Source organism: Protopterus annectens, chromosome 4.part0, assembly GCF_019279795.1.
Source record: "Protopterus annectens isolate FY-2018-M chromosome 4.part0, PAN1.0, whole genome shotgun sequence".
NCBI classification, from domain to species: Eukaryota; Metazoa; Chordata; order Ceratodontiformes; family Protopteridae; genus Protopterus; species Protopterus annectens.
The window spans coordinates 1152154729-1152179539 of record NC_056733.1 but is presented as its reverse complement, the minus strand read 5'-3'; the positions used below and the strand labels follow the sequence as shown (position 1 = coordinate 1152179539).

General features: G+C 42.7%; 1 protein-coding gene across 1 annotated transcript in view; it reads left to right on the top strand.

The window, feature by feature from the left end:
• Positions 1-24811, top strand: part of CPSF1 (cleavage and polyadenylation specific factor 1) — a 2236766-nt gene that overhangs the window by 2154735 nt on the left and 57220 nt on the right. The window lies entirely within an intron of this gene.

Here is a 24811-nt window from a genome sequence, read left to right as displayed (position 1 = left end):
ATGGCATCCTGCATTCTGCTAATTCCACATGCAAGACTGCATATGAGGAAACTTCAATGGTATCTGAAAAGTGTTTGGACTCAACATTGCCACAGCCTGGAAACAATAATTACCCTCATTCCCTGCCTGCAACAGGAGTTTTGATGGTGGGCAAAAGCCTGTCACCACAACACGGGACAGCCATTCACCTTACCCACAGCCAGGCAGACAATGACAACAGATGCATCAGATTATGCCTGGGGGCCCATATTGCAGGAAGATGTATTCAGGGCACATGGTCCGCAAGTCAAATGCATCTACATATCAATCAAAAAGAGATGCTAGCTGTTCAGAATGCCCTGACAGCCTTCAAGGATCTACTTCATCCAGGACAACTACTGATAAAGACAGACAATACTACAGTCATGTGGTACATAAACAAGCAGGGAGGCACACATTCCTACTCCCTCTGTAGGCTAGCCATGAACTTGTGGGACACAGCATTGACTTACCAGGTACATTTGCAAGCACAATTCCTGCCAGGAAGGACAAATACTCTGAGAGACGACCTAAGCAGAAACCTAATGGATCCCCACAAGTGGAAATTGGAACCACAAGACTTCAGCATGATAACAAGGACCTGGGGATGCCCGGACATAGACCTATTTGCCTCTCCTCACAACTACCAACAACAGAGAGTCTGCACAAGGACTTATCACAAGCAAGCATGGAAAGTGGATGCTCTATCTTTCAGCTGGAAAAATCTAACTGTATATGCCTTCCCTCCTCTGCCTCTCCTCCCCAAGGTACTCCTCAAGGTCAGACAAGAGAAACCAAAAATGATACTGATTGCCCCAGACTGGCCCCGCCAGCACTGGTACCCAATCCTAAAGAGCTTGTCTCAATGCCCAGCTTGGGCATTACCTCAAATTCCTCACTTATTGACCCAACAAGACAGATACTGCACAGCCAACTCAGGACCTTAAACCTGGCAGCATGGCGAATAATGTAGCCATTCAAGACAAACCTCTCTCTAAAGCAGTGATGGATGTTATTTTGGAGGCCAGGAGGCCAAAGACCAGAAAATCTTATGCAGAAAAATGGAAGAGATTCTGTACTTGGAACCAGGCACAAGGTATTGACACGATTGTTCCAAATATTCCTCAGATTTCGCAGTACGTAACTGAGATGCTTGATAAAGGTTTTTCCTTTTCATCAATTAAAATTCATGCCTCTGCCATTTCAGCTCATTATAATACAGAACCACCTATTTTTTCTCATCCATTACTAAGGCAGTACCTCAGAGGGGCCAAAAACATAAGACCTTCAAGGAGAGCACCAATACCTGCATGGGACCTCAACTTTGTCTTGAAAAACTCACACTGCCTCCGTTTGAGCCAGCCACTGCAGCTGATATAAAATTCTTTTCCTGGAAAACAGCTCTGCTTCTAACAATAACCTCCGCTAGACGAGTCTCAGAGTTACAGGCACTCATGGCTGTAGAACCTTTTATCATTTTCCATCCTGACAGGGTTTCTCTGAGGACAAACCCTACATTTATGCCTAAGGTAGTGTCCAGTGTGGCCCTTAACCAAACAATTCATTTGGCTACCTTTTATCCAAACCCACAGAATAAGGGTGAGAGAATTCTGCATTCTTTGGACATTCACAGGCAGCTATGCTTCTACTTGGACAGAACCAAAGCTTTCAGAAAGACTGAACAACTTCTAGGGCATATGCTGCAGGATCACAAGGAAAGCCTATCTCAAAGCAGACTATTTCAAAGTGGATAGGCCACTGCATTCGTTTCTGCTATTCACAGCATGGCAAATCAGTGCCTAAGGGCATTAGGCCACATTCAACCAGAGCAGCAGCCACTTCAGCAGCCTTCCTCAGAGGAGTACCAACCAAAGACATCTTAGAGGCTGCAACTTGGAGTTCAGTGCATACTTTTACAAAGCACTATCACTTACCTCTCTACTCTAAATCCAGGGCAGGCTTTGCCACTGCAGTTCTGCAGGTCCTGATAGCCTCTCCTAATCCTATTTAGCACCAGCCTCCAACCTTAGCTTTGGGATTCAACCCAATTGTAATGACTGCAACAGTGAAACACGATGAACATAGTACAGTTGTGTACCTACCATAAATGAAGATGTTCAGGTGTATTCACTGTTGCAGTCCAGGTTACCCTCCCACCATCCCCCTTTTTCTTTGCTGGGACTTATCTGTACTTCTCTATTCTATACAACCTATGTGGTGTATTTGCTTGTAGATGAAGGAAAAGTTGTTTTTTGTGCATGCATGCTTATTGGCATAATTTAGCCTACCATTTTAGGGGCACCTAACATCTGGGGCAAGAAAAACTGAAGAAAATGGCGTCGGCTGCATCTTTTATACCCCTGGCGCACTGACGTCAGGGAGGAGGCGACATCAACCGACGCCGGACCTAGACTTTGGAACTCAGGCCAACTGCGGGTAGCCTGCCAGCAGGATAACCCAATTGTAATGACTGCAACAGTGAATACACTCTAATATCTGCATTTATAGTAAGTACACAACTGTACTATTCCTGTCCCAGAGACTTACCATACTCTGGAACAAACTACCTATCTATATCAAACAAAGCTCCTCATTAGCACTCTTCAAGAAAAATCTTGATGACTGGATGGGAGATAGGAAATTCACCCCGGTGATCACTTCTGTGGCTCTGCTCGACAGTGGCACAGGAAAATAATTTTTCTTGGGTGGCGAAAGCCAGGGTACCCTTGGCCAGGCTTTTATAGGCCCTAGGGCCAATAGCGTAGCACCTACCTATAAACCTATGAAAAACAATGCTCCTACTTAAGAGTGAGCCTGCAAGCTACCCTAAAAATTATAGACCAATAACTTGCCTATACTGTATAAACTACACAGAGTTTACAGTCATTTAGAAGAAACTCAGTTATGGCAGTAGAACAAACGGGCAATAAAAGAAAGTCACGTGAAACAAAGGATCATTTGTTGTTAAATAAATTCATAGTGGAGAACTGCAAAAAGGGGAAGAATTTAATTATGGCATGGATTGAGTACAAAAAAGCATTTGATAGTATCCCACATTCATGGATAAAAGAGTGCTTAAACATGTATAAGATGCACCCTACACTGATCAACTACATTACAGTGACTATGAAGCAGTAGCAGACCACTTTGCAATTAAGCCATGATAAAGGACAAATTATTTTCCAGGGATAAAAATTTAATGGGAGATATTCCAGGGTGCCTCTTTGTCTCCGCTGCTATTCTGTCTTGCCCTTAACCCATTAAGCTGTCTACTTAATAGCTTAGGACATGGCTATAATTTGATTCCTAGAAAAGAACAGTGTGTAAAGACCTCTCATCTTCTCTTTGTCGATAATTTAAAACTGTATAGCTCATCAGATCAGGAACTGAAAGCGCAACTGCAAGTTGTCAAAACTTTTTCAGATGATATAAGAATGTCATTTGGTCTTGATAAATATACAAAAGTAGGCTTCAAAGCAGGAAAACTGCAGTATCAGTTTGGGACAAGAATGTGAGATAAAAGAACTTGAGCAATCAGGAGTGTATAAATGTTTGGGAATTGATGAAGGATCAACAATAAAACATGAGTCAATGCGAGTAAAACTTGGCAAGGAATATTTTAGAAGATTTAATCCCAAAAACAGCGTTGACATCTAGGAACAAAATTCAGGCTGTAAACCAATTTGCTTTTCCTGTCGTAACTTACAGTTTTGGAGTGATTGTTTGGCACCAAAACATGTTGGGTAGATTAGACAAGAAACCAAGAAGGATGCTTCATGCTCACCAAATGATTTATAAAAATCAGTGCATACCAAGATTATATATCCCCTGTTCTGAAGGAGGTATGGGCTTCCTTGAAATTGAGTACACATGTAGATCTGCAGTTGTGGGACTGCACACATCTGCTGACCTCACAAGACCCAAACGTAGTGAAAGTTTTAAAACATGAGGAAAATAAATCTAAGATGACTTCCCTGCTTAGTCTAGCAGAGTCATATCGGCATCAAGCCGGAATGGAAATCAAACCAGAAGTAGATAAAAAAGCAGGCAGCAAATGAGTATGCCAGAAAAAATGAAAGAATATAAGGTGAAGGATCAGATGAGAAGGCAAGAAATGTGAAAAATGCATAAATATAGTTGCAAGTATAGAAAATTTGTGGAAGAACATCATGTTGATCTGGATGGAATGCAGGAATGGTTAAGGAGAGGAGACATCAAACCAAGAGATGAAAGATTAATGTTGGTGGCCAAGATAATGGACTACGTACACGTTGAGCTACAAAGTCCATTGAGCATATGGGAGAAACAGCAGATGTAGGTCTTGTAAAACCAGAATTGGAAGTAGTCGCACACCTTGTTTGCTGCTGTATACTGAAAGGCATAATAATGTGGCAAGACTGTTGCACTGGGGATTGTGCAAACATTATGGTACTGAAGTGGCTGAAAAACACTGGAAACATGAGCCACAAAGTGTCATAGAAAATGATGGTCTATATCACATGGGCTCGCCCATTACCAACACTTCAAAAGACAGATGCTAGAAAACCAGATATAGTGGTCCATGAAAAGAAGACAAAATTAGCATTGATCATTGAAATCACCACACCTATTGACTACAGTATCTTGCCTACAGAGAGTCACAAAGTCATAAAATATCAGGATTTGTAGGCAAAAACGAGAGCAGTGTGGAAGAAAGATACCCAGACAGTTCCAGTAGTAGTAGGAGCAACGGGTCTTATAAAAAAGAATCTACAAGCATATTTAGATATGTTACCAGTACATGTTAACTCCATACAAATTGCAGGAGTCATTACTGAGAAAATTGCGGGTGCTGCATACAGTACTTCTGGCTCCCATCAAAGATTGAAACAATACTAATTTCATTAACTTTTATCATACTTTGACTTCGGAATGGGATTCATTCCCGTCATGGTTTTAGAAACTCAAAAGATTTGGAGAAATTAAAAAGGGAAAAAGGAGAGGCCTCACTTTAACATCTCATCTGAAGAACAGGCTTTTATAGGTAAGGGTGTGAGCATTAGTAAAACCGACAATAATCGTGTTGGAATAAAAGAAAAATATATGGTGAATTAACAGGAATACAAGAGTGTTAAAAGGATGGAGCATCGTGGGAGAGTATTACAGAAGTTAACAGCAAATATTGCTTTAGGGTAACATAATGGACAACAATTGCCTGCCTAGCTGGCTGAGGGTATTTAAAGGTTAATAGAAATGAAGCGCTACAAATAATTAGGTGATGTAAGGTAAGATAGCCGACAGGTGATTAGGTGTGTGAGACATTCAAAAGATGAAATTATAGGTTGCTTGAGTAGGTTATAATTAAAGGAGATTGTGAAGATAGGTGAAGGCTGCCAGCGTAGCCAGATAGAATTTTGTAGATAATTCTGTCATTCGTAAATATTAATGTAAGCCACAGGCTTGTTCTCTTAAATGTGAAAATACTGCATTAGATGTTGAACTGCAAAAATGTAACAACAGTGTACTCTGCTGTAGGAAAGCTAAGTCAATCATTTTATGACTGACTGATGTCAGAATTGTTTGGCAGTGGTGGGATATCCACACCACATATTAATTGGTTGGCAAATACTAATTGGATTGTAGTGGTGTGGGTAGAGTGAATTCCTGTAGCTTGTGTATAGTGATCACTGAAGATGTTTTGTACTTCAAATCAGCCATGCAGTGAATACTCAGAGTTCAGATCACAATTGTTTTAATTCTTTTGTTAGCATAGTTAGTCTGGGAGAGCAGGCAGCATGTCAGCAGAGGAGTACGGAAAATTGACCAGGAGCCAGCTGGCTGAGATGTGCCAGGCTAGGAGACTGGTGCATGGAAACCTGACTAAGGCAGACATGATTGCAACTTTGGTCACAGCTGCATCAGAAAACAGCAACCAGGAGGACAATCAGACTGGCAGTGGAGATGTACCACCCTTAGAGAATGGACAGCTCATCCTTTCTGCAGAGGACTTAAAATCCATCTGGAGCTAAAGAGACTTGAGTTGGAGGACAGGCATTTGGAAATAGAAGCAGCTGAGAGACTGAGACATCTGCAGGCTGAGGAGAATGAGAAACTGCTACGCCTGGAAGCTGAAGAAAAGGAGAGGCAGATGAGAAGGAGATGCTGACTCTTCGCCAGAGTCATGGAGGTAATGGTTAAGGGAGTTACTGGACCCCAGAAGCACAAAAGGTCAGTAAATTTATTCCGCAGTTTAAAGAGAAGGATAATTTTGATAATTTCATTCATATGTTTGAGAGGGTATGTAAACAGTATGATGTTGACCAAAGGTTCTGGATATGGTTCTTGACCCCCTTACTCCATGGTAAAGCTGTAACTGTGTTGTCTAAACTTGCTGATTGTGAATATTTTGATTATAATGCTGTTAAAAATTTGTTAGAATGTTTTAAGCTAACACCTGGAACTTGTAGGAAACAATTTTGTGAGCATAGACGCAATGCAGATGAAAGTGTGTGTGAATATGTTGCTGAACTGAGCACTTATTTTCATAGGTGGGTGAGTGGATGTCAGGTCACCACTTTTGAAGGGCTGGCAAACCTTTTGGTGAGGGAACAAGCCCTTAGCACTTTCCCTGCGGACATGAGGATCTGGTTAGCTGATAGACAATTTGCTACTTCAGATGAGTTGGGGAAGAAGGGAGACCTATACCTTGCAAGCAGGGAATCCCTGGACAGGAAAGGGACCCCCAGTACTGCTCTTGGGTCTAAAGGAACCATGGCGGGCAGCACAGACTGCCCCAACAGAATCTGCCAGTAGCAGGGGAAGCCACTAGTCCAGGTACATGTCCAGGACCTAGGGTTAAATGTTTTGAATGCAACCAGTGGGGCCATGTGGCATACAGATGTCCATGGAGGCAAGGTGGAGAACAAAAGTTGAGAGAGCCAGTAAGTGGGAAAAACAAAATGCCAATAGTAGGTTGTCTTGAGACAAAAAGGGTACCGAACTACCATCCTGTAGATGTCCTGATAGGGAAGCATTTGGATGAGGCAGTACCATGTGCTTATGCAGTTACACGCAGTCAGGCTAGGAGACAAGCATGTGGGTCTGGTAGCCTGGGGGAGATGCAGACAGACTGCATACTTGCAGTCAGGACTGGTGAAGTGGTTACTTTAGGGAGGGAACTACTCTGTAGCAGTGAGACTGAAGGTGAGCCACAGCTGCTTGTGGGTACTGATGTTATCTTGGACAGAGTGACTGCAAAGATAGAGGTGAGTAGTAGTACCCAGGCTGACAGTGAGGCACCACTGTCAGAGGATGCCAGACTTCATGTGGAAGGGGAGCTGGGAAGGGTTACAAAGAGAGAGTTGAGACAGGCTCAGCTCTCAGACACAACATTGCAAGGCTTGAAGCAGGTAGCTAGGGAAGCATCTTTTTCTCAGGAGAAGGGAGAATCTGTATACTGGAACAAAGGGTTACTGTATAGAGTGGACCCCTGAGGGAGGGCTAGAAAGTGAAAGGGTACAGCAGTTGGTGCCTAGAGCCTACTGTCTGGCGCTTTTAGACATAGCCCATGATATTCTCTTTGCAGTTCATATGGGCATAAAACATACAAAGAGACATATTATGCAGAACTTCTATTGGCTTGGAATTGAACTGCAAAATGTAACAACAGTGGACTCTGCTGTAAGAAAGTTAAGTCAAGCATTTTATGACAGTCTTTGATGTCAGACTTCAGAGCCAATATGTCTAGAGTGAGGCAGAGGCATCCTGCCTATTGTTTTGAGACCAGAGTTAATGGCTAGAATTTGCATGTATAAATGTCCTTTATTGCTCTGGTTCCTGACCAGGTGTAAAGAATTTAAATGTAGTTTCTGTTAGCCTGGGAACACCAGAGAAGTGTGAAGAGTGATGTCATGTGAAGCAGCTCTGTGTTATCAGTTTAAAGAGAGAGAATCCGAGAGCTCAGAGCATTTTGTCTTGAGAACATCCAACATCACCAGTACTGCTTTGCTCTGTCTGTAAGTTGTTTAGAACTGTGTTTTCTCTTAGAAATAGCTAGGAATTAGGATGATTGGACTAACTCTTTTCTGTGATTTTAAGTATTTCTCTGTGATCTCTGAACTCTTGACTAGCACCGTGTAGTAAGAAGTATTGTCTTGTGTTTTTATTATTAAATATTTTTAAATCGTTCAACTGTGGTTGTTTTATGTAGAGTTAATTTAAGCTCTAGAATATATTACATGTATATAGTGATGCTGTACCAAGTCACTCCAAATAAGTCTTGATAATATTGCACAGTAATAATTGGACACCCTTTTAAGGGCCTTTGAGAAGCTGATAAATATTAGTGGGTAGTGGCAGCTGGTACTACCTTTTAGACTGAGTAGAAAAGGGGCACAGCTGGAGAACCCATGCCAGCCTTTCCCAGGATTGTCTGTGTGGTTGTATACAACTCTTATCTCAAAGTGTGTGTGTGGCAGCTACTTGGCAGGGGCACAAAGCACTGGCTGGACAGAGAGGGTGCTGGAGGTTTTAGCTTGCCCACTAGGCTGAGATCTGGACCCTACAGCTGTGCCACTGGGGAGTCTTATTGGAGACCTGGAGAGAAGGGGATTAACCAGCCCCAGACTGACTGTGATCTCTGTGTGCTCTTAAGGGAAATTGTACTTTACTGTGTGTGTATGTATTATCCTTTCCCTAAATGGACACCCCTCACTGGTGTTAGTGGTGAGGATAGAGGCTCCTTGATTGCTGGACCAGTGCACGGGCGTCACAGAGATATTCAACTTTTTTCATTTGTCTAGATGTATGTAAATATGGGTTTGTATATAATGTGTTGTGAAATGGTTGGAAAAAGTCTATTTTTTTAGGGAACTGCAGACTTGCCCTGAAAGCAGTACTGCACACTGAATAGGAGAGAATATGTAGTCAAATCCGAGTGCTGTATTCATGAATATATATTTGTATGATGATCTTCCCTGTCACTGTTGTATTATTCATTACAGTAGGGTTCCCTGCCAATGGTAGCCCGATGTCCGTCCAGTATACCAAAGCCTTTAGGTTGCTTTAAGTTATGCTGTACGTCACATGTATGCTCCTCGTGTAACGTAGGGCATAAAGGTGATGTCCAGACATACATTACTTCAGAACTTCCTTGCCGCCGGTCCGAATGCCATCTCTTAATCGTTGTTCTGAATGTCCGCTCCATTGCTGGTTCGCCAAGCCGTTGCAAATGTGTCCTGTTGGGGTTTATTATATCTTGTCGTCTTTTTATATTTTATTGCTTTTGGGGTTTCATGTCATCCAAGAAGGGTAAATACTAGTGTAAGAGACAGATTCCCCATAAAGGCCATCATAAGTAGTGCTTGTTCTACCTTAGTACTTCCCACGACCATACGTCCTGTTCAGACTCTCAGGTTTTTTGTTCCCAAAAACCCACCATAGTAAGCTAGCGATTGCAGAAGACTCTGGAACTGCTCCAGCTTCCTAGTTCAAAGAACTTCCAGAGGTTAAGCCTGTGTCCGTCGTCCCTCCTCAACAGGAAAAGCCTGTGAAAAAGAAGCAAAATAGTAGGCATGTTCCCGCTCCTTCTACCCCAGCGTTGGATTGGAAAGTTTTTTCTCATGAGCTTATTAAGGTCCTGATGGCTTTGAGGCCTGCTGCTTCGACTTCACCCATAGTGGGCCTGGTTTTACTTCTTCTCCAGTGCAGCCATCCTTTCCAAGGCCTTAGTCCAGGACAGCCTGCAGAATTTCATATTCATGACACAGATTCTAGGGAGTCTTCATCTGGTAAAGACTCTTTAGCATAATCAACTCAAATTCCTTCTCCTGTGGAATATGCTTCCCCAGAGGAGAAGTCTAATGGGTGGGTTCTCCCATGGAGGAGCTTTCCATTGGGGAAACTATTCATAAAATAGGGGAGTTTTTTAAGTAGGATTCCTCTCAAATCTGAGAAGAACAGTAGAGATATTATGAGCGTCTACAGGTGGAGGCCCCTGCACCTTCATAAGTCCCTCCAGCACTGCTAACCTTTTTAGATATTTTCAAGGCTGCATCTAAGACCCCTAACTCCCAAACCCTTGCCCCTAAGAGACCTGATTGTTTCTATAAGTTCCCTGAGGATTGTAAATTTCTTTTTAAATGCCCCTTAGTTGATCCTTCTGTGGTTTCTATTACCTCGGATACGTCCTCACAGTTATCTCCTTCTACCTACTTGCTCCCTTCTGATAAGAATAGCAAAATTTTGGAAAGGTTGGGCAAGAAGATATATACCTCTCCCACCTTGGCTGTCAGGGCAATTAATTACCAGACGTACATGTCCAGGTATGCTGTGGCGTTGCTTACTCAGGCCACCCAGGTTCTTTCCCCATTACCAGATTCAGAGGCTAACTCTGGCCCTTTCTCTCCTGTAATCCTCCTGTCAGGTAGCTAGACACTCTATCAAGTGTAGTTACGATGCAGTGGAGGCCTCTGCCAGAGCAGCAGCTTCTGCTTCTGTTCTTAGAAGACACTCCTGGCTATGTCTCTAGGCACTTCCTGATGACATCAAGGTAAAATTGCTTGATGCTCCTCTTGAAAATTCCTCATTATTTGGAAAAGCAGCTGCAGGTTTGTTTAAATTACTGTAGGAAAAAGGGAAGGAACTCCAGGATATGCAACGTCTACTGGTTTCACCAGTTCCAAAATTTCATAGAAAATTTCTTGGCAAGACTTCCTTTGTTAGGAAACCTGTTCATTCCTCCACTTCTGGTCCGTCTGGAACTAGATCCCACAAGCCTTCCAGGAGGCACCCGCAGGCCAAGGTTGTTACTCCTACAGCTGCTGTTGTGGCCCCTACTCAGCAGCCCTTTCAGCCCAGACAGAGTCCTCTGTGACGCTTTGCACCCTCTTCCATGTCATACCCCTCTGTCCCTTCATCTCTCCCTTCCCCTTCCAGCTTGGATGGAGATCACTCAGGACTCTTGGGTGATTTGTGTAATCCAAAACGGATAGATTATGACTTGGAAGACCCTCCCTCCTTTTCAGGGAATACCTCAACCTCCCTCCATTCAACTGCGTCCATTTCCCATGATTCTGGATCAACTTTCCAAACAAGGCACCATTCAGTCTATACCTCTAGACCATCAGGGAAGTGGGGGGTTATTATAGGATGTTTCTAGTTCCAAGGAGAGATGGCCCTTGGAGGCCTAGCTTAGGTCTCTCCTTATTAAACAACTTCCTGGTGGTGCCTTCCTTGAAAATGCTATCCTATCTATACTTCTGCCCCTGGTCCCCCTCAAGCCTTCTTAACTTCTCTGGATCTCAAGGATTCATGCCTGCATAATCCCTATACACCCCCTCTTCAGAAGATATTTGCGCTTCTCTGCGGGTTCTTGGCTCTTTCAATTTACTGCCTTCCCCTTTGGTGTTTCTACTGCTCCAAGGGTATTCACAAAGTGCCTAGCTCCAGCCATTGCATATTGAGGCTGAAAGGACTTCAAGTTTACCCATCTTTAGATGATCTGATTTTTCTGGCCAGCAGCCCAAACCTCTTTAACTCAACATTTGAACCTAGCCATCACTTTTCTGCAGGCACTGGGTTTCACAATAAATCTCAAAAGTCATGTATCACACCAAGTCAGGATCTTGTATTCCAGGAACTTCTAAAAAGAAAGAAAGAAAAAAGGGACAAAAGACAATCTATGAAGGAAAAAATAGTTGTATAAAATCTTACCATAACCATAGACATCCTTCTTGTCTATGTTGCACTATTCTTTAAATATGGGTTGTATTCCGCCCAGACAACCTGACGTTTGGCCTGTATACAAAAGCTTAGAGTCACTGCCTGTAAATGGGATGTCGCACATAGGCACAGACGTCAGCCATAAAATGGACATCCGCATGTACCATCTTCAGAATAAGAAGGTCCCATGAGGAAAACCCTAGGGGAACCTAGGTGGATCATCCTAGGAAAGAGCAAGCTGTAGAGGGAAGGCAGAAGGGATAGAATACTACAACACAGAAGAGAAGGACATCTATGGTTATGGTAAAGTTTTACACAGCTATTCTATGTCCTTCTGTTCAATGTTGCAGTATTCTTTACATATGGGAGAGTGCAAGAGCTGAAAAGGGAACCCAGGGAGGAGGATAGAGAAGGGGAAACTAAAAGGAAGCATTTTCCAAAAATCCATGCTGAATTTCCATAACAAATCCTGCTCTGGATTTGGAAACTGTGTCCAATTTGTAATGCTTCATGAAGGTGTGAACAGATGACTAGGTGGCTGCTTCCGAGATGAAATGGGCATCAAGAACCTTGAAGAAGGCCCCTGAGGATGCAACTGACCTAGAGGAATGTGCCTTGACAGATGCTAACAAGGACATCCCATGGAATTTGTAGCAAAACACAATAGCCTTAGAAATCCATGTAGATATAGTTTGTTTGGATACAGGCAAGCTCAGAGCCCTGGGATGAAATTACACAAAAAGATGGTCAGACATCCTGATAGACTTTGTCTTGTGCAGGTAAAATCTGAGTTGTCTATGCACATCTCAGGTATGTAAAATCCTCTCATTAGAGGACTGAGGTGAAGGGAAGAAGATAGGCAATTGGATAGATTAAGTGACAACTCATTTACCACTTTTGGCACAAAGGAAGGGTTAGATGTGAAGCTGTAATATCTCACTGTTCATTCTTACTGATGGGTTCCGACTCGGCTTACTGCAAAAGCTCGAGGTCTTCAACCAGCTCGAGGCCAACTCCCATGATGCACCCTGATCTTCCCCCAGATCTTGTTTGCCCCTGCAACTTGATAGAACGTTTACCAGCTCTGTCCAGCGAATAGCTTTATTTTTTCTTAAAAAAATAGCTGTGACAATGGCTTAGTGGTTATTTAGTATTTTACATAGAGTGTTTAGTATATACTTAGACTATTTACATAATGTAGTTAGTTTTTAGGGCCATTTTCTTTCAGGCCTTCTTTTCTTCCTATCTCTATCTCACGTAGTTTAATTACTGAGAAATTAGTGGCCATGTTTTTAGGCCTTTTTTTTGTCTTTATAGGAAAACTGAGAGTGTGTTTGTAGTAGATTATAGCCCTTCTTTTTTTACAGGGCACATAATTATCTTTACTAATATTATAATTAGATACTAGTGGCTATATTTTAAGGCCTTTCTTGTCTTATCCATAGTATTACATTCTGTGTGTGTTATTTGCTAAATTACAGCCCTTCTTTTTATACAGGGCAGATAAATATTACATTATTAACTAAATTTCTCAGAGCCTTCTTTTCTCAAGGCTTTACTAGTTGTTTGTGTGCATATTGTTGTTAGAGCCCACTTTTTTATAGGGCATTGTTACTGTGTTTTGCTATAGTTGTTATTTGCCTTTGAAAAGATGTCTTAGCAGGAGAAGGAAAAAGCCAAGTCTGGCTTAAAAAAATGCCCAAGATGTGGACATAAGATGTCTATAACTGATGGAGATACTGAATGTGTCTACTATTTGGGTGAGGTACACCTTCAGGAAAGCTGTGCTGTATGCCACTCCTTTAGCTCCAGAGTGTTGCATGAGAGAAAAAGAAAACTCATGGATAAAGGTTTGCTGAAATCCTCTTTCCAAGAGTCGCTGGATAAGTCAGACAAGCACTCCAAAAAGACTTTGGAACTGACAAAAAGTCCATCTACCTCGAAATCAGCTTCTAGTAAAGCTTTGACATCGGTTCCACTGCCTTCGGAACCAACTGTCGTTATGGTTAGGAGCCAGTCCCCGACTTTGGAGCCGGTATCTCCTACCTTAAAGTCTCCAATATTACAATCGGTGGCTTCGTCACATTCTTCACGGGCCTCAAGTAGACTGTCTGACTTAGATGTGGACTGTGTGGTGAAGAAGATACTGGCACTGGCAAAAATGTTATCAGCATCGACCCCTGGGGCTTCGGAGCCGACCTTTGTTCCTCCAACATCTTCTGTTCCTCCTCTGATCTGCATGGAAGTTTCAGAGCCGGAGACCGCGGAACTGATGATCGGTAGATCCCTCGGGTCCGACACCTACTCTAGGTTTTTCGGCCCTGACTGCCCTGATGTCTTCGGGCCGATCGAAGGATCTCGGGGCTGACACTCACCGGTCAGGTCTGGGGAGGATAGTAGGACCGACTAGTCGGTACCAACTTTACCTCTTGGGGCTTCGGCTCAAGTGAGTTTGGCCCTGGCCTCTGGCTCAGAGCCATCCTTACCAGCGCAGACAGTTTCCATCGAATCTTTGGATCTGAGGGATTCCTCTCATCGAGACTGAGAGGCCTTCGAGGCAATGAGGATGGCTTTGTCCGCCCCGACTACCAGTCCAACAATTCGAGCAGCTCCCTTCCTGAAAGCACCGGTGTCTGCCTTTTCATCACATGCTCCATTGAAGCGTAGAGATTCTGAGCCTCAGGAAGCCCCATTGGGTGAGCCATGTTCTTCCGAGACCTCTCCAGAAGCTCCCACTGAAGAAGTACCTAGGAAGAGACTCTGCAAGAGGAAGCATCTGGACTCCCCGCAGGAGTCAGTCACTTCGGATACTGACTTGGATGAGTCAGAAGGGTCCCCACAGTCACCCTCAGAAGATATTTCCTTTGCAGATATCTTGGAAATTCTTAAACAGGGGTGGCTGGAAATCCCTTAACCCTTCTGATGATGAGTTAGTCCTCCTGAAGGCTTTTGGATCTCAACCCTCCACCTCTTGGGTGTCTCCACCCTTCGATAAGTTGCTTGAATTACTCACTCGAAGGGCATGGGAGTCCCCAAACACCACGGAGCCTGTACCCAGGAGGCCTAACAAATTTATAACTAGTCCCCAAGATAGACCTTGCTAAAGGAGTATTTGTTGATGCTGTGGTGGTGGCAGCAGCCACCAAGAAGGAATTATGAAAGACTTCTTCATCTGTTCATCCTCCTAATAGAGAATCCAGGATTATGATGAGATACGGGAAGTGTATGTTTAGTTCAGCGGCTTTCGTCCTTTGATGGCTGATCTCCTGAAAGAGCTAGGAGACACCCTACAAGGTTCAGTAGCTGTGGGGGTTTCGGACAAGGTAACTTCCCAGCTCTCCACTCTTAATTCGATAGTGAACTCGTCCATGCATCTGTTGTCGTATGCGGCTGATGGTACAAGCAGAGCAGCAGGTACAGGAATCGCTCTCAGGAGACATTCCTGGATGCGCTTATGTTCCTTTGCAGAACCCTTTAAGTCTTCCTTCATTAACACCCCCCTTGACAGTTCATCCCTTTTCAGACCTAAGGTAAAGGAAACACTTACTAGGAGTGAAAAAGACGGAAAGACCTTGTCTGCCATTGGAGTACGTTTTCCTACCCCGGATAGAGCTTACGCCAAAGGGGGAAGGAGGTGGAAATATATGGTTTCGCAAATCTCAAGGATCTTTCCAGAACACTTGTGGTGAAACCCCCTCTAGAGACAGAGGAGGGGGTAATAATGGAAAACGTCGCCCACGCGGCAGAGGGGGTCTACAGAACCAGGGTGACAGAGATCAGTTCTTAGGCTTTCTTTGAAAGAAGGCCCGACTGTTCATCTCTGGAGGCGCCTATCTTTGTACCTAGACACCTGGCTAAAAATAACAAAAGACAGCTGGGTACAAAGCATAATATCCAAAGGATGCTCAATTCCCTTTGCCACTCCTCCCTCTCTAGTAAAGAAAATCCCAGATGTTCTACCCAGTCACAGGGACCAAGCAGCCTTAGAGGTCCAAATGTTGCTGGACAAAAGAATCATCCAGCCAGTCCCAGCAGACCAGAGAGGATCTGGAACTTTTACTCTAGGTTATTTTTAGTTCCAAAGAAAACAGAGGACTGAAGACCTATTCTGGACCTAATCAGACTAAACAAGTCAGTAAAGAAGACGAAGTTCCAGATGGTCACGCTTCAGTCAATACTTCCCTTTCTGGAGAAAGACAATTGGATGTGCTCTATAGATCTTCAGGATGCGTACTACCACATAAAGATGGAAAGACCATCCAGGAATCATCTACGCTTCCGTCTGGGAGCCAGCCATTATCAATTTCGCGCTCTGCCCTTTTGTCTCACTACAGCCCCCAGAGTGTTCAAATGTATGGCAGTAGTCACCGCTCACCTGAGACGGTTGGGATTCCAGGTGTTTCCATATCTAGACAACTGACTCCTCACTGCCACCACCAAGCATCAACTTATTCAGGCGAGGAACACTATCTTAAATCAATACAATCAATTGGTTATTACCATCAACTCAGAAAAATCTGCCTTATCGCCATCGCAACAGACGATCTTTATAGGAGCAGAACTAAACACAATTTCAATGACATTAAGTCTCCTTCCAGAAAGAATTTGTCTCTTACGAAAACAAATATTAGACCTGCTTCCAAGGAAAAAAGCCCCAGCCTCAATGGTACTCAAATTGCTAGGATCGATGGCAGCCGCAATTATTGCCATTCCCCTAGCTCGAATGCACATGTGAGTCCTACAGTGGCTCCTGTTCTTTCAATGTCACACCAAATTATCTTAACAAATACGTGTAAGAATGACCTTCAATGGTGGCTGACATCTCTACATGTAACTTAGGGCCGTCCATTTGTTCTACCCAATGCCATAGTTACGGTGACCACAGACGCTTCCTTGATCGGGAGTGGGGGGGGACATTGTCAGGGAAAAACAGCCCAAGGCACATGGAAGAAACACGAGGCTCATCTGCATATAAATGTTCTGGAGATGAGAGCGGTACTTCTAGTGTTGCAGTTCTTTCAAGACTCTCTACCTCTGGGAAAAATTGCGATTCAGTCAGACATGTCAGTTGTCTGGTACATAAGCAAACAAGGAGGAACCAAATCTTACCCCCTGTGTCGAGAGGCCATGAGAGTATGGCAGTGGGCTATCTCCACCCAGTGCTTTCTGATAATGCACATCCCGTGGAAATCCAGTGTGATAGCACACAAGCTAAGCAGGGCAATTCTACTGCCTCACAAGTGGTCCCTAAAGAAACAAGTAGTGGAAAGGATATTCCGCAGGTGGGGCCAGCCTTGCTGTGATCTCTTTGCAACCCCAGCAAACACGAACTGCAGCAGGGATGCACTGGTGCACAATTGGCCCCTGGATCTCCTTTATGCCTTTCCTCTGATTCCCAAAGTGTTACAGAAAGCAAAATTTCTGGGAAGGACCATGATCTTAATAGCTCCTTACTGGCCTCGGCAAATTTGGTTTCCCTTCCTCCAGCCTCATCTCTTGGAAGATCCCTGGATCTTGGACCCAGTTCCATATCTGTACCCATTCATCGGGGGCTCCATCTTTCTCTTCATTCCCTCAAACTAACAGCTTGGCTGCCCCAATTCCTACAATAGCGAGGATTTACAACCTCTCAGCTGAGGCCCAACATATTATAACATCCTCTCATAAATCATCCACCGGAAAGTTATATCTTAGCAAATGGAAGAGATTTTCTTTATGGGCATCTCAGAATGATGCTGATCCTTATCTAGCTCTGATCCCATCTATATTGGAATTTCTAACTAAACTTTTCAATGACGGTGCTGCTGCAGCTACCGTTAGAGTTCAATTAGCAGCAATGTCGAACTTTCATCTTGGTTTCCAAGGCTCCAGTGTCATGTCACATCAACTCTCTAAGACCTTTCGTAAGGGTACCATTCATTTGAGGCCACCAGTCAGAGCTCCAGTCATTCCATGGAATCTAAATTTTGTTCTCTCCAGGATCATATTACCTCCCTTCGAACTAGCATCATCCTGTCATTTGAAATTCCTTTCATGGAAGACTATATTTTGGATAGCCATTACTTCTGGTCGGAGGATTTCTGAGTTGCAGGCCTTGACCATCAAAACCTCCTTATCTGATTTTCCATAATGACAGAGTTTTGCTCAGAACTAATCCATCCTTTTTACCAAAAGTTTGTTCAGAGACAAATCTTAACCAATCCATTGAGTTGGCCGTTTTCTTTCCTCATTACACAAATAAGATGGAACACATGCTGCACAAACTTGATGTTCATAGACAACTCCAATTTTATTTAGATAGAATGAAACAATTCAGATCAATGGATCAACTTTTTGTTTCCTTTTCAGAGTTAGAAAAGGGTGTCCCAGTGACAAAAGTAACCTTATCAAGATGGCTATCAGATTGCATTTCCTTCATTTATAGTTCAGCAAATGCCCCCTTACAACAGAAAATAAAGGCTCACTCTGCTAGAGCTGTTTCAACCTCATTAGCCTTTTCTGCAAGGTTGCCATTAGGTTCTATTTGTGCAGCAGCTAGCTGGTCAAGACCTCATACCTTTATCACTCCTTACAAAATAGACAAGGCCTCCAGGGACAGGACCTCCTTTGGTTCCAAAGTTCTGAGGAATATTCTGAGCCACCCGAGAAAGATGGTGCTTGAGAACGCTACCCATCAGGAAGAATGAACGGCGAGATAGAACAACTTCACATAAAGAAGTTTTGTACTCACCATAACGTTCCATTTGAGTTGTTCATCTTGCCTACATTCTTGCAATCCACCCTCCAACCCCCATCAAGTCTACTTGAGGTTCGTCACCTTTCTTATAGGTTCATAGGTTCATACTAGGCTATCTGCCCTAGGGCATTTATAAGCCTAGCCAGAGTGTGTTTGGCTTTCGCCACCCTTTTAAATTAATTTTGCTATGCCCTTTTTCGAGGTTAGTATACTGTGCCTTTGTCTAACAGTGACACAGAAGTGATACCCGGGGTAAACCTACGATCTCCCATCCACTCATCAAGATTCCTCTTGAAGAGAGTCAATGTGGGACTCTGCCTAACCTGGACTGGGATTTTATTCCAGAGTGAAGGGAGCCTCTGGGTTATGAATCTGTCCCTCCAGCATGTCCTATTTATTTCAGTGCTGAGGTTCAATTCTCTTGAGCGCGTAGCTCGATGGGATTTGGATTTTCTGAGGTGCAGCATGTCCATTAATTCCGGGTTGGACATGGCTTTATACGTCAGGCACAGATCCCCTCTGAGCAGGCGGTATGCCACTGAGTAGAGCTGGAGTTTCTTTAACCGGGCAGCATATGGCATCTGTTTGAGCCCTTTGATCCTCTTGGTGAGGTACTTTTGGGGTCTTTCCAGTTGCTGCAGGTGTCTGGTAAGGTACATCCCATAGGGGCATTGTACTCAATTATGGGCCTGATGAGGGATGAGTAAAGAGGCACGATGACCTCCCCTGATCTAGATGTGAATCCCTTCATGATTAGGTGGGCTATATAAAATGTTTTTCTAACCACTTTGGCCACGTGGTTGTCAAATGAGAGATTGCTATCAACTTGGGTCCCCAGGTCCCTAATTACTTCTTCTGTACTTAATGGATTACCACCTATGTGGTAATTTGTGGGCACTTTGTTTTGCCAAAGGGATGACTATACACTTTTTGGCGTTTAGCTTGAGGCCATGGCTCTGGCACCATTTGTCTGTTTCTATGAGGCCCTTTTGGAGGATGCTTGTGTCGGCTGGAGAGTCAATTATGGCGCCCAGTTTGCAGTCATCTGCGAACTTGGTCAGCCACAGTCCTTCCGTGTTGGCCTGTACCTCCGAGAAATATATACCGAACAAGAGAGGTCCCAGGACTGAGCCTTGTGGGACACCACTTGTAACTGGTTTGGAGTCTGACATGGCTCCAGCAATTCTAACCATGTGGGTTCTGTCCTTGAACCAGTTTGCAACCTATCTAGTGACGTAGGGGTTTATATTTAAGCTGGTGAGCTTATCTATAATGCCCGAGTGGGGTATTGTATCGAAGGCTTTTGCGAGGTCCAGGTAGGCTGTGTGGACCACCTTCCCCTCGTCAATGGCCTTGGTGACTGTTTCAAAGAAATAGACCAGGTTTAAGAGGCAGGATCTGCCCTTAACAAAGCCAAACTGGGTAGGATCCAGTGTCTGTAGGTCCCCAATATCTTTATTTATGAGGTCCATGATGATCCTTTCCATAGCTTTGCAGACCAAGCTAGTCAAGCTTATGGGGCGATAGTTTCCAGAATCCGTTGAGGCACCACCTTTGTGGAGAGGGACCACTGTTGCTGTACGCCACTCTTTGGGTACATATCCTGTAGTAAGGCTGAGATTGAACAGTAGTTTTATGTTTGGGTTTAGCTCTTCTTGGAGTTCATGTAGGATGCAGCCCGGGACACCGTCTGGTCCCATTGATGCTGTGTTTTTTGCTTTGGAGAGGGCGGCTCTTACCTGAGCATCTGAGATGGCAGGGGGGCAGTACTCTGCTGGGATAGATATTTGCCCTTTTGGTGGGGAGGGGGGGAGAGGTTTGCGCCGAACCTGTCAGCTAGGATGTTGGTAATGTCTGTAGGTTCTGTGTATTTTTTGTCATTTTGGACTAATTCTGAGAATATCTGGGAATTCCCACCCAGGTTCCTAACATAACTAAAGAAAGCCTTGTGATTATCCTTAGTGTCCTGTGCAATTTTTCTCTCGAAGCTGACCTTAGACGATTTTATGAGTGCCCGTAGTTTTTTGCTAATACTGATCAGAGATGCCTTCCCTTTTTGGGATTTTGCTCTATCGTGTAGTAGCTTCCTCCTTCTATTGTATAGTTTTTTTATGGCTGGGGTCCACCAGACCACCAGTATTTATATGGGGGGGGGGGGTAAAATGGATGAATTGTATTGCATCTGAAGAAGTGTCTGAAACGAAAACGCAGGTGTGGAGACATAGCGTTTGTGCCTTGGAGTGTTTTGGATTTTCGTTTGTGTTCCAGTTGTTTTGTGGTAATAAAATACTTTTTACCAGCAAGGATTTAGTTGCCTTCCTCCTCTGGTGCTTTTGTTACTAGTGTGTGTTTGTTCGGTGCTAGCCTCCTTTTGTTGGTTGTTCTGGTCGAGTTATGGAGGTGGAGGAGGGCACTATAGCACCGATTGAAGGTGAATTACGGCTGGACACTAACGCTAAGTTGGATTTACTGTCTGGGCAACTAACCCAACTTATTGAGCTTATGACCAAGGGAAGTGGCGTTACGCAGAGTTCACCTTCAGCATTTCCGCTGAATCAGGAAGCCCTCCCAAGGAGGGAGAGGCGGTGGTGCAGGCAGCGGTCCAATAGTCAGTCGGACTATGAAGGGTTTTCTGGGGATAGACCACTTTTCGGGTCTGGAACAGTTGATGGCAGTGAATTTGGTAATGGTGTACCGATGTGTTTAAGGTCGTTGCAAAGTGTAGATCAGAATCCAGCGGCTAAGCAGCGAATGGAAGTGTTGAATGGAGCGAGACCTAAGCAGTATGGACATAACGCTAGAGGCTTTAGCGATAATGCTGTGAATTCTCAACAGACAGGTACCAGCCAAAAAGACACTAATAATGGACAGTTGGACTTTAACTCTGTTTTAAAAGCTAAATATTGTTTTAATTCTAAAAATCTGCCTAGTAATAGGGATGTTGAGTTTAATAGTACGTTTAAGCAGAATATGGATCGTTTTGACGAAATGCTGTTTAAATTCAAAAATTTAGAGCTTGAGAATGCCTATCTGAAGGAATGTATAAGTTTGAGTATTGTCCCGAAAGGGTTAAGGATATGCAAGTACCCTAATAAAGTGAAAGTAGGGTCTGATTTCCATCAGGAATTATTGAATATTTTTAACAATTGTGGCCTTGACATTTTAAAAGCTATAGTGAAGGAAAACTCCAGGGTTATGGAGGGCCTTAATTTGGAATTAGAGGAACTGAATAAGGTGATAGTGAATGACCTTTTGTTTTCCATGGATGAAAACCGAAAAAAATATCAGAGTATGTTAAATAATATTGAGAAGAGTTTAGCCAATGTTTTTGAAAGAAAGTGTAAAAAGCTTGGGAGGGACATGGAGGAATATAAACAAAAAACTAATTACCCCAACCCAAGAGGTGCTTATAGTAATAGTAATAATAAAAAATTTAATTATCACCCCAACCAAGTAGTAGTTTTTGAAGAGGCAGAACAAGGACAGGATAATATTGGTTTGAGTGATGAACAGGAGTTCCCAGAATTGAGAAGATCTGAACGTATAAGGAACTATAACCAAAGGAATTTCCAAAAAAACTTCCAGGAGGGGGAGGGGGCGCTATATCAATGGACCCACTACAGGAATTACAACAAGAACAATCAGAAGTGGTAGTAGTATTGGATGGTGAGCAAAATGGTGTGCCCCAGAATGATGGAGTGGTGAAGGAAGGGATAGTTTGTAAAAGGAATGGGTACAATATATATAACTATAGTGCCCTGGAAGTTAATGAAGTATACTTCCAATTGTTCACAAAGGGACTAAAATTTGTACCAAATAAAAAAGCTGATGTTAGTAAAGTTCTTATTGATTTAAAATTGTTTATTCGAAAGAAAAATTTTGAACTTTTGTTCCAGAAACAGAATGGAAATGTTATAGGTACAGGTGCTAATAATTTAAGGAAAAGAAGTATTTTTAACCCTCCTATAAATCAGCAGCTTAAAATTTTTGAGAACTTAGTGGAAAAAAGAATTAGGAATGAACTATCCAATAGAAGAGTTACTCCGAATCTTACAATGGAAGAAAATAGGCTATTGCAACAATTAGCAGGCGATAAGAATATTCGGATTTCAAAACCGGATAAGGGAGGGGGGGCACTGTTATGATGGACCAGATAGTGTATGATTCCAAAATGATGGAATTGTTGCTGAATGGAGATAGGTATGAGAGGTCATCTGTGAATGAGATCAATATAGGCAACCAAAAAGTGGGTGTTGTGTTAAATGACCTGCTCTTGGAGGGGTCTATTGATATTAATACCTTTAGGTACTTGTCAGTGGTTAAACCAAAAATACCAGTAATATTTGGAGTGCCGAAGGTCCATAAAAATATTATTAATCCACCTATGAGACCAATCGTCGCTTCTGAGGGTTCAGTGACAGCCCCCATTGCTAAATGGTTGGATGTTAAACTTAAAGAAGTTTTAAAGGAAGGGCCAGGTATAGTTAAAGACTCCTGGGACCTATTAAGGAATTTGAAGGAAGAACTGTTTGATGAAAACTTATTATTTATTACTCTAGATATTATTGATTTATTTTCGTCCATACTGCATAAAGAAGGTATGGAATTGTTTGAAGAAGCTTTGGTAGAGTATGGTAAGTTTTCTCAAAATGACTTTCGTTTGATTTTGACCCTTATGGATTTAGTTTTGACTAACAATTTTATACATTATGAGGGTGAGTTCTTCAGGCAGGTTCAGGGGGTTGCTATGGGTGCACGCTGTGCGCCCACTTATGCTAATATTATTTTGGATATATGGGAACAGAAGTTTGTACTCAATTCCAGGTTTAAAAAGTGTTGGAAATTATATAAGCGCTACCTGGATGATATATGTTTGTTATGGATTGGTACTGAGAGGGAATTTTCTGCCTTCTTTGATTATTTATCTGGCACTACTAGCTTCCTTACCTTTACCTATAATAAGAACAAAGATTGTCTACAATATTTAGATATTTATGTAGGGAAGGAGGAAGGTAAGTTTTTTTCAAAGGTTTATAGGAAAGATAATTATTCTAATTCCTACTTGTCCTATTCTAGTGCACACCCACATCACCACAAAAAAGGAATTATTAAAGGGCAGTACGTGAGGGCTAGTAGAATGTGCTCTAGGAATGAAGATTTTCATGAAGAATGTGAGAAGCTACATAGTATGTTCCTAGAGAGAGGATACCCTGATGTACTAATATTTGAAGTAGAAAAAGAAGTGGTGTCTGGGAGAGACAATAAATTTCATCCAATTTTAGGAATAGATGAACCATTGAATTCTGGGTGCCAGTTAGATGGGTTTGATGGTACTAATAATCTGGTTCTGGATTATAATGGGGAAGCAAAATTTATTTTCAACTTAATAAAGACTGAATGGCAAAAATTTGGCAAGTTGTCGGACTTGAACCGCCTTTTTGAACAGCCGTTGAAATGCACCTTTAGGAAGGGAAAGAACCTTAAAAATTATTTTGAAACAAAGGGTAGGGGTCAATTTTGGAAGAAGGGCAGAATTGGAACTTTTAAATGCGGTAGCTGTCCGCAATGTCCGTTTATTTATGTCCGTGATTCAGTTCATATACAGAGTAGGGATATATTGGTGAGGAGTACTGAATATGCGAATTGTCACACAAGTGGAATTATTTATTTGAGTATCTGCAAAAAATGCCAAGCTTTTTATGTGGGGAAATCCGAACGTAAATTGAAAAATCGGATATATGAGCATAATTACGATATTAAAAATGGGTGCCCCAATAATGCTTTGGCCAGACATAAAATAAAATGTTTGGATGCAGAATTCCACTTTTTTGTACTGGAAGTGGTTAAGAAAGACATACGAGGGGGGCCATGGGAGGATACGATTGAATACAAAGAACTGCTATGGCAGCTACAGTTGGAATCGTATACCAAACCAGGCCTTAATAATATTGTATCCTTATTGCCCGTGTTGAAATTGAGGGCAGCCAAGCTTTGAGGGATATACTTTTTCTCAAAATTAAAAGGTTATTTTTTCTAAGTGACTTGTATTCTTGTACTCTTTTATTATTATTTTTTTCCCCTTGGATGTAAGGAATTTAATCCTATAGCTGTGTGGCAATATTTATTTATCAAATAAGATCTATGTTTTATAGAATAAGATAGGAAGCTATAATTCTAATGGTTTATAAGTAATTTTTGGATTCTTTGTAGCATCCCTATTTGAACACTAGAGGGAGTGGCTTCCTCCTTCTATTGTATAGTTTTTTTATGGCTGGGGTCCACCAGACCACCAGTATTTATATGGGGGGGTAAAATGGATGAATTGTATTGCATCTGAAGAAGTGTCTGAAACGAAAA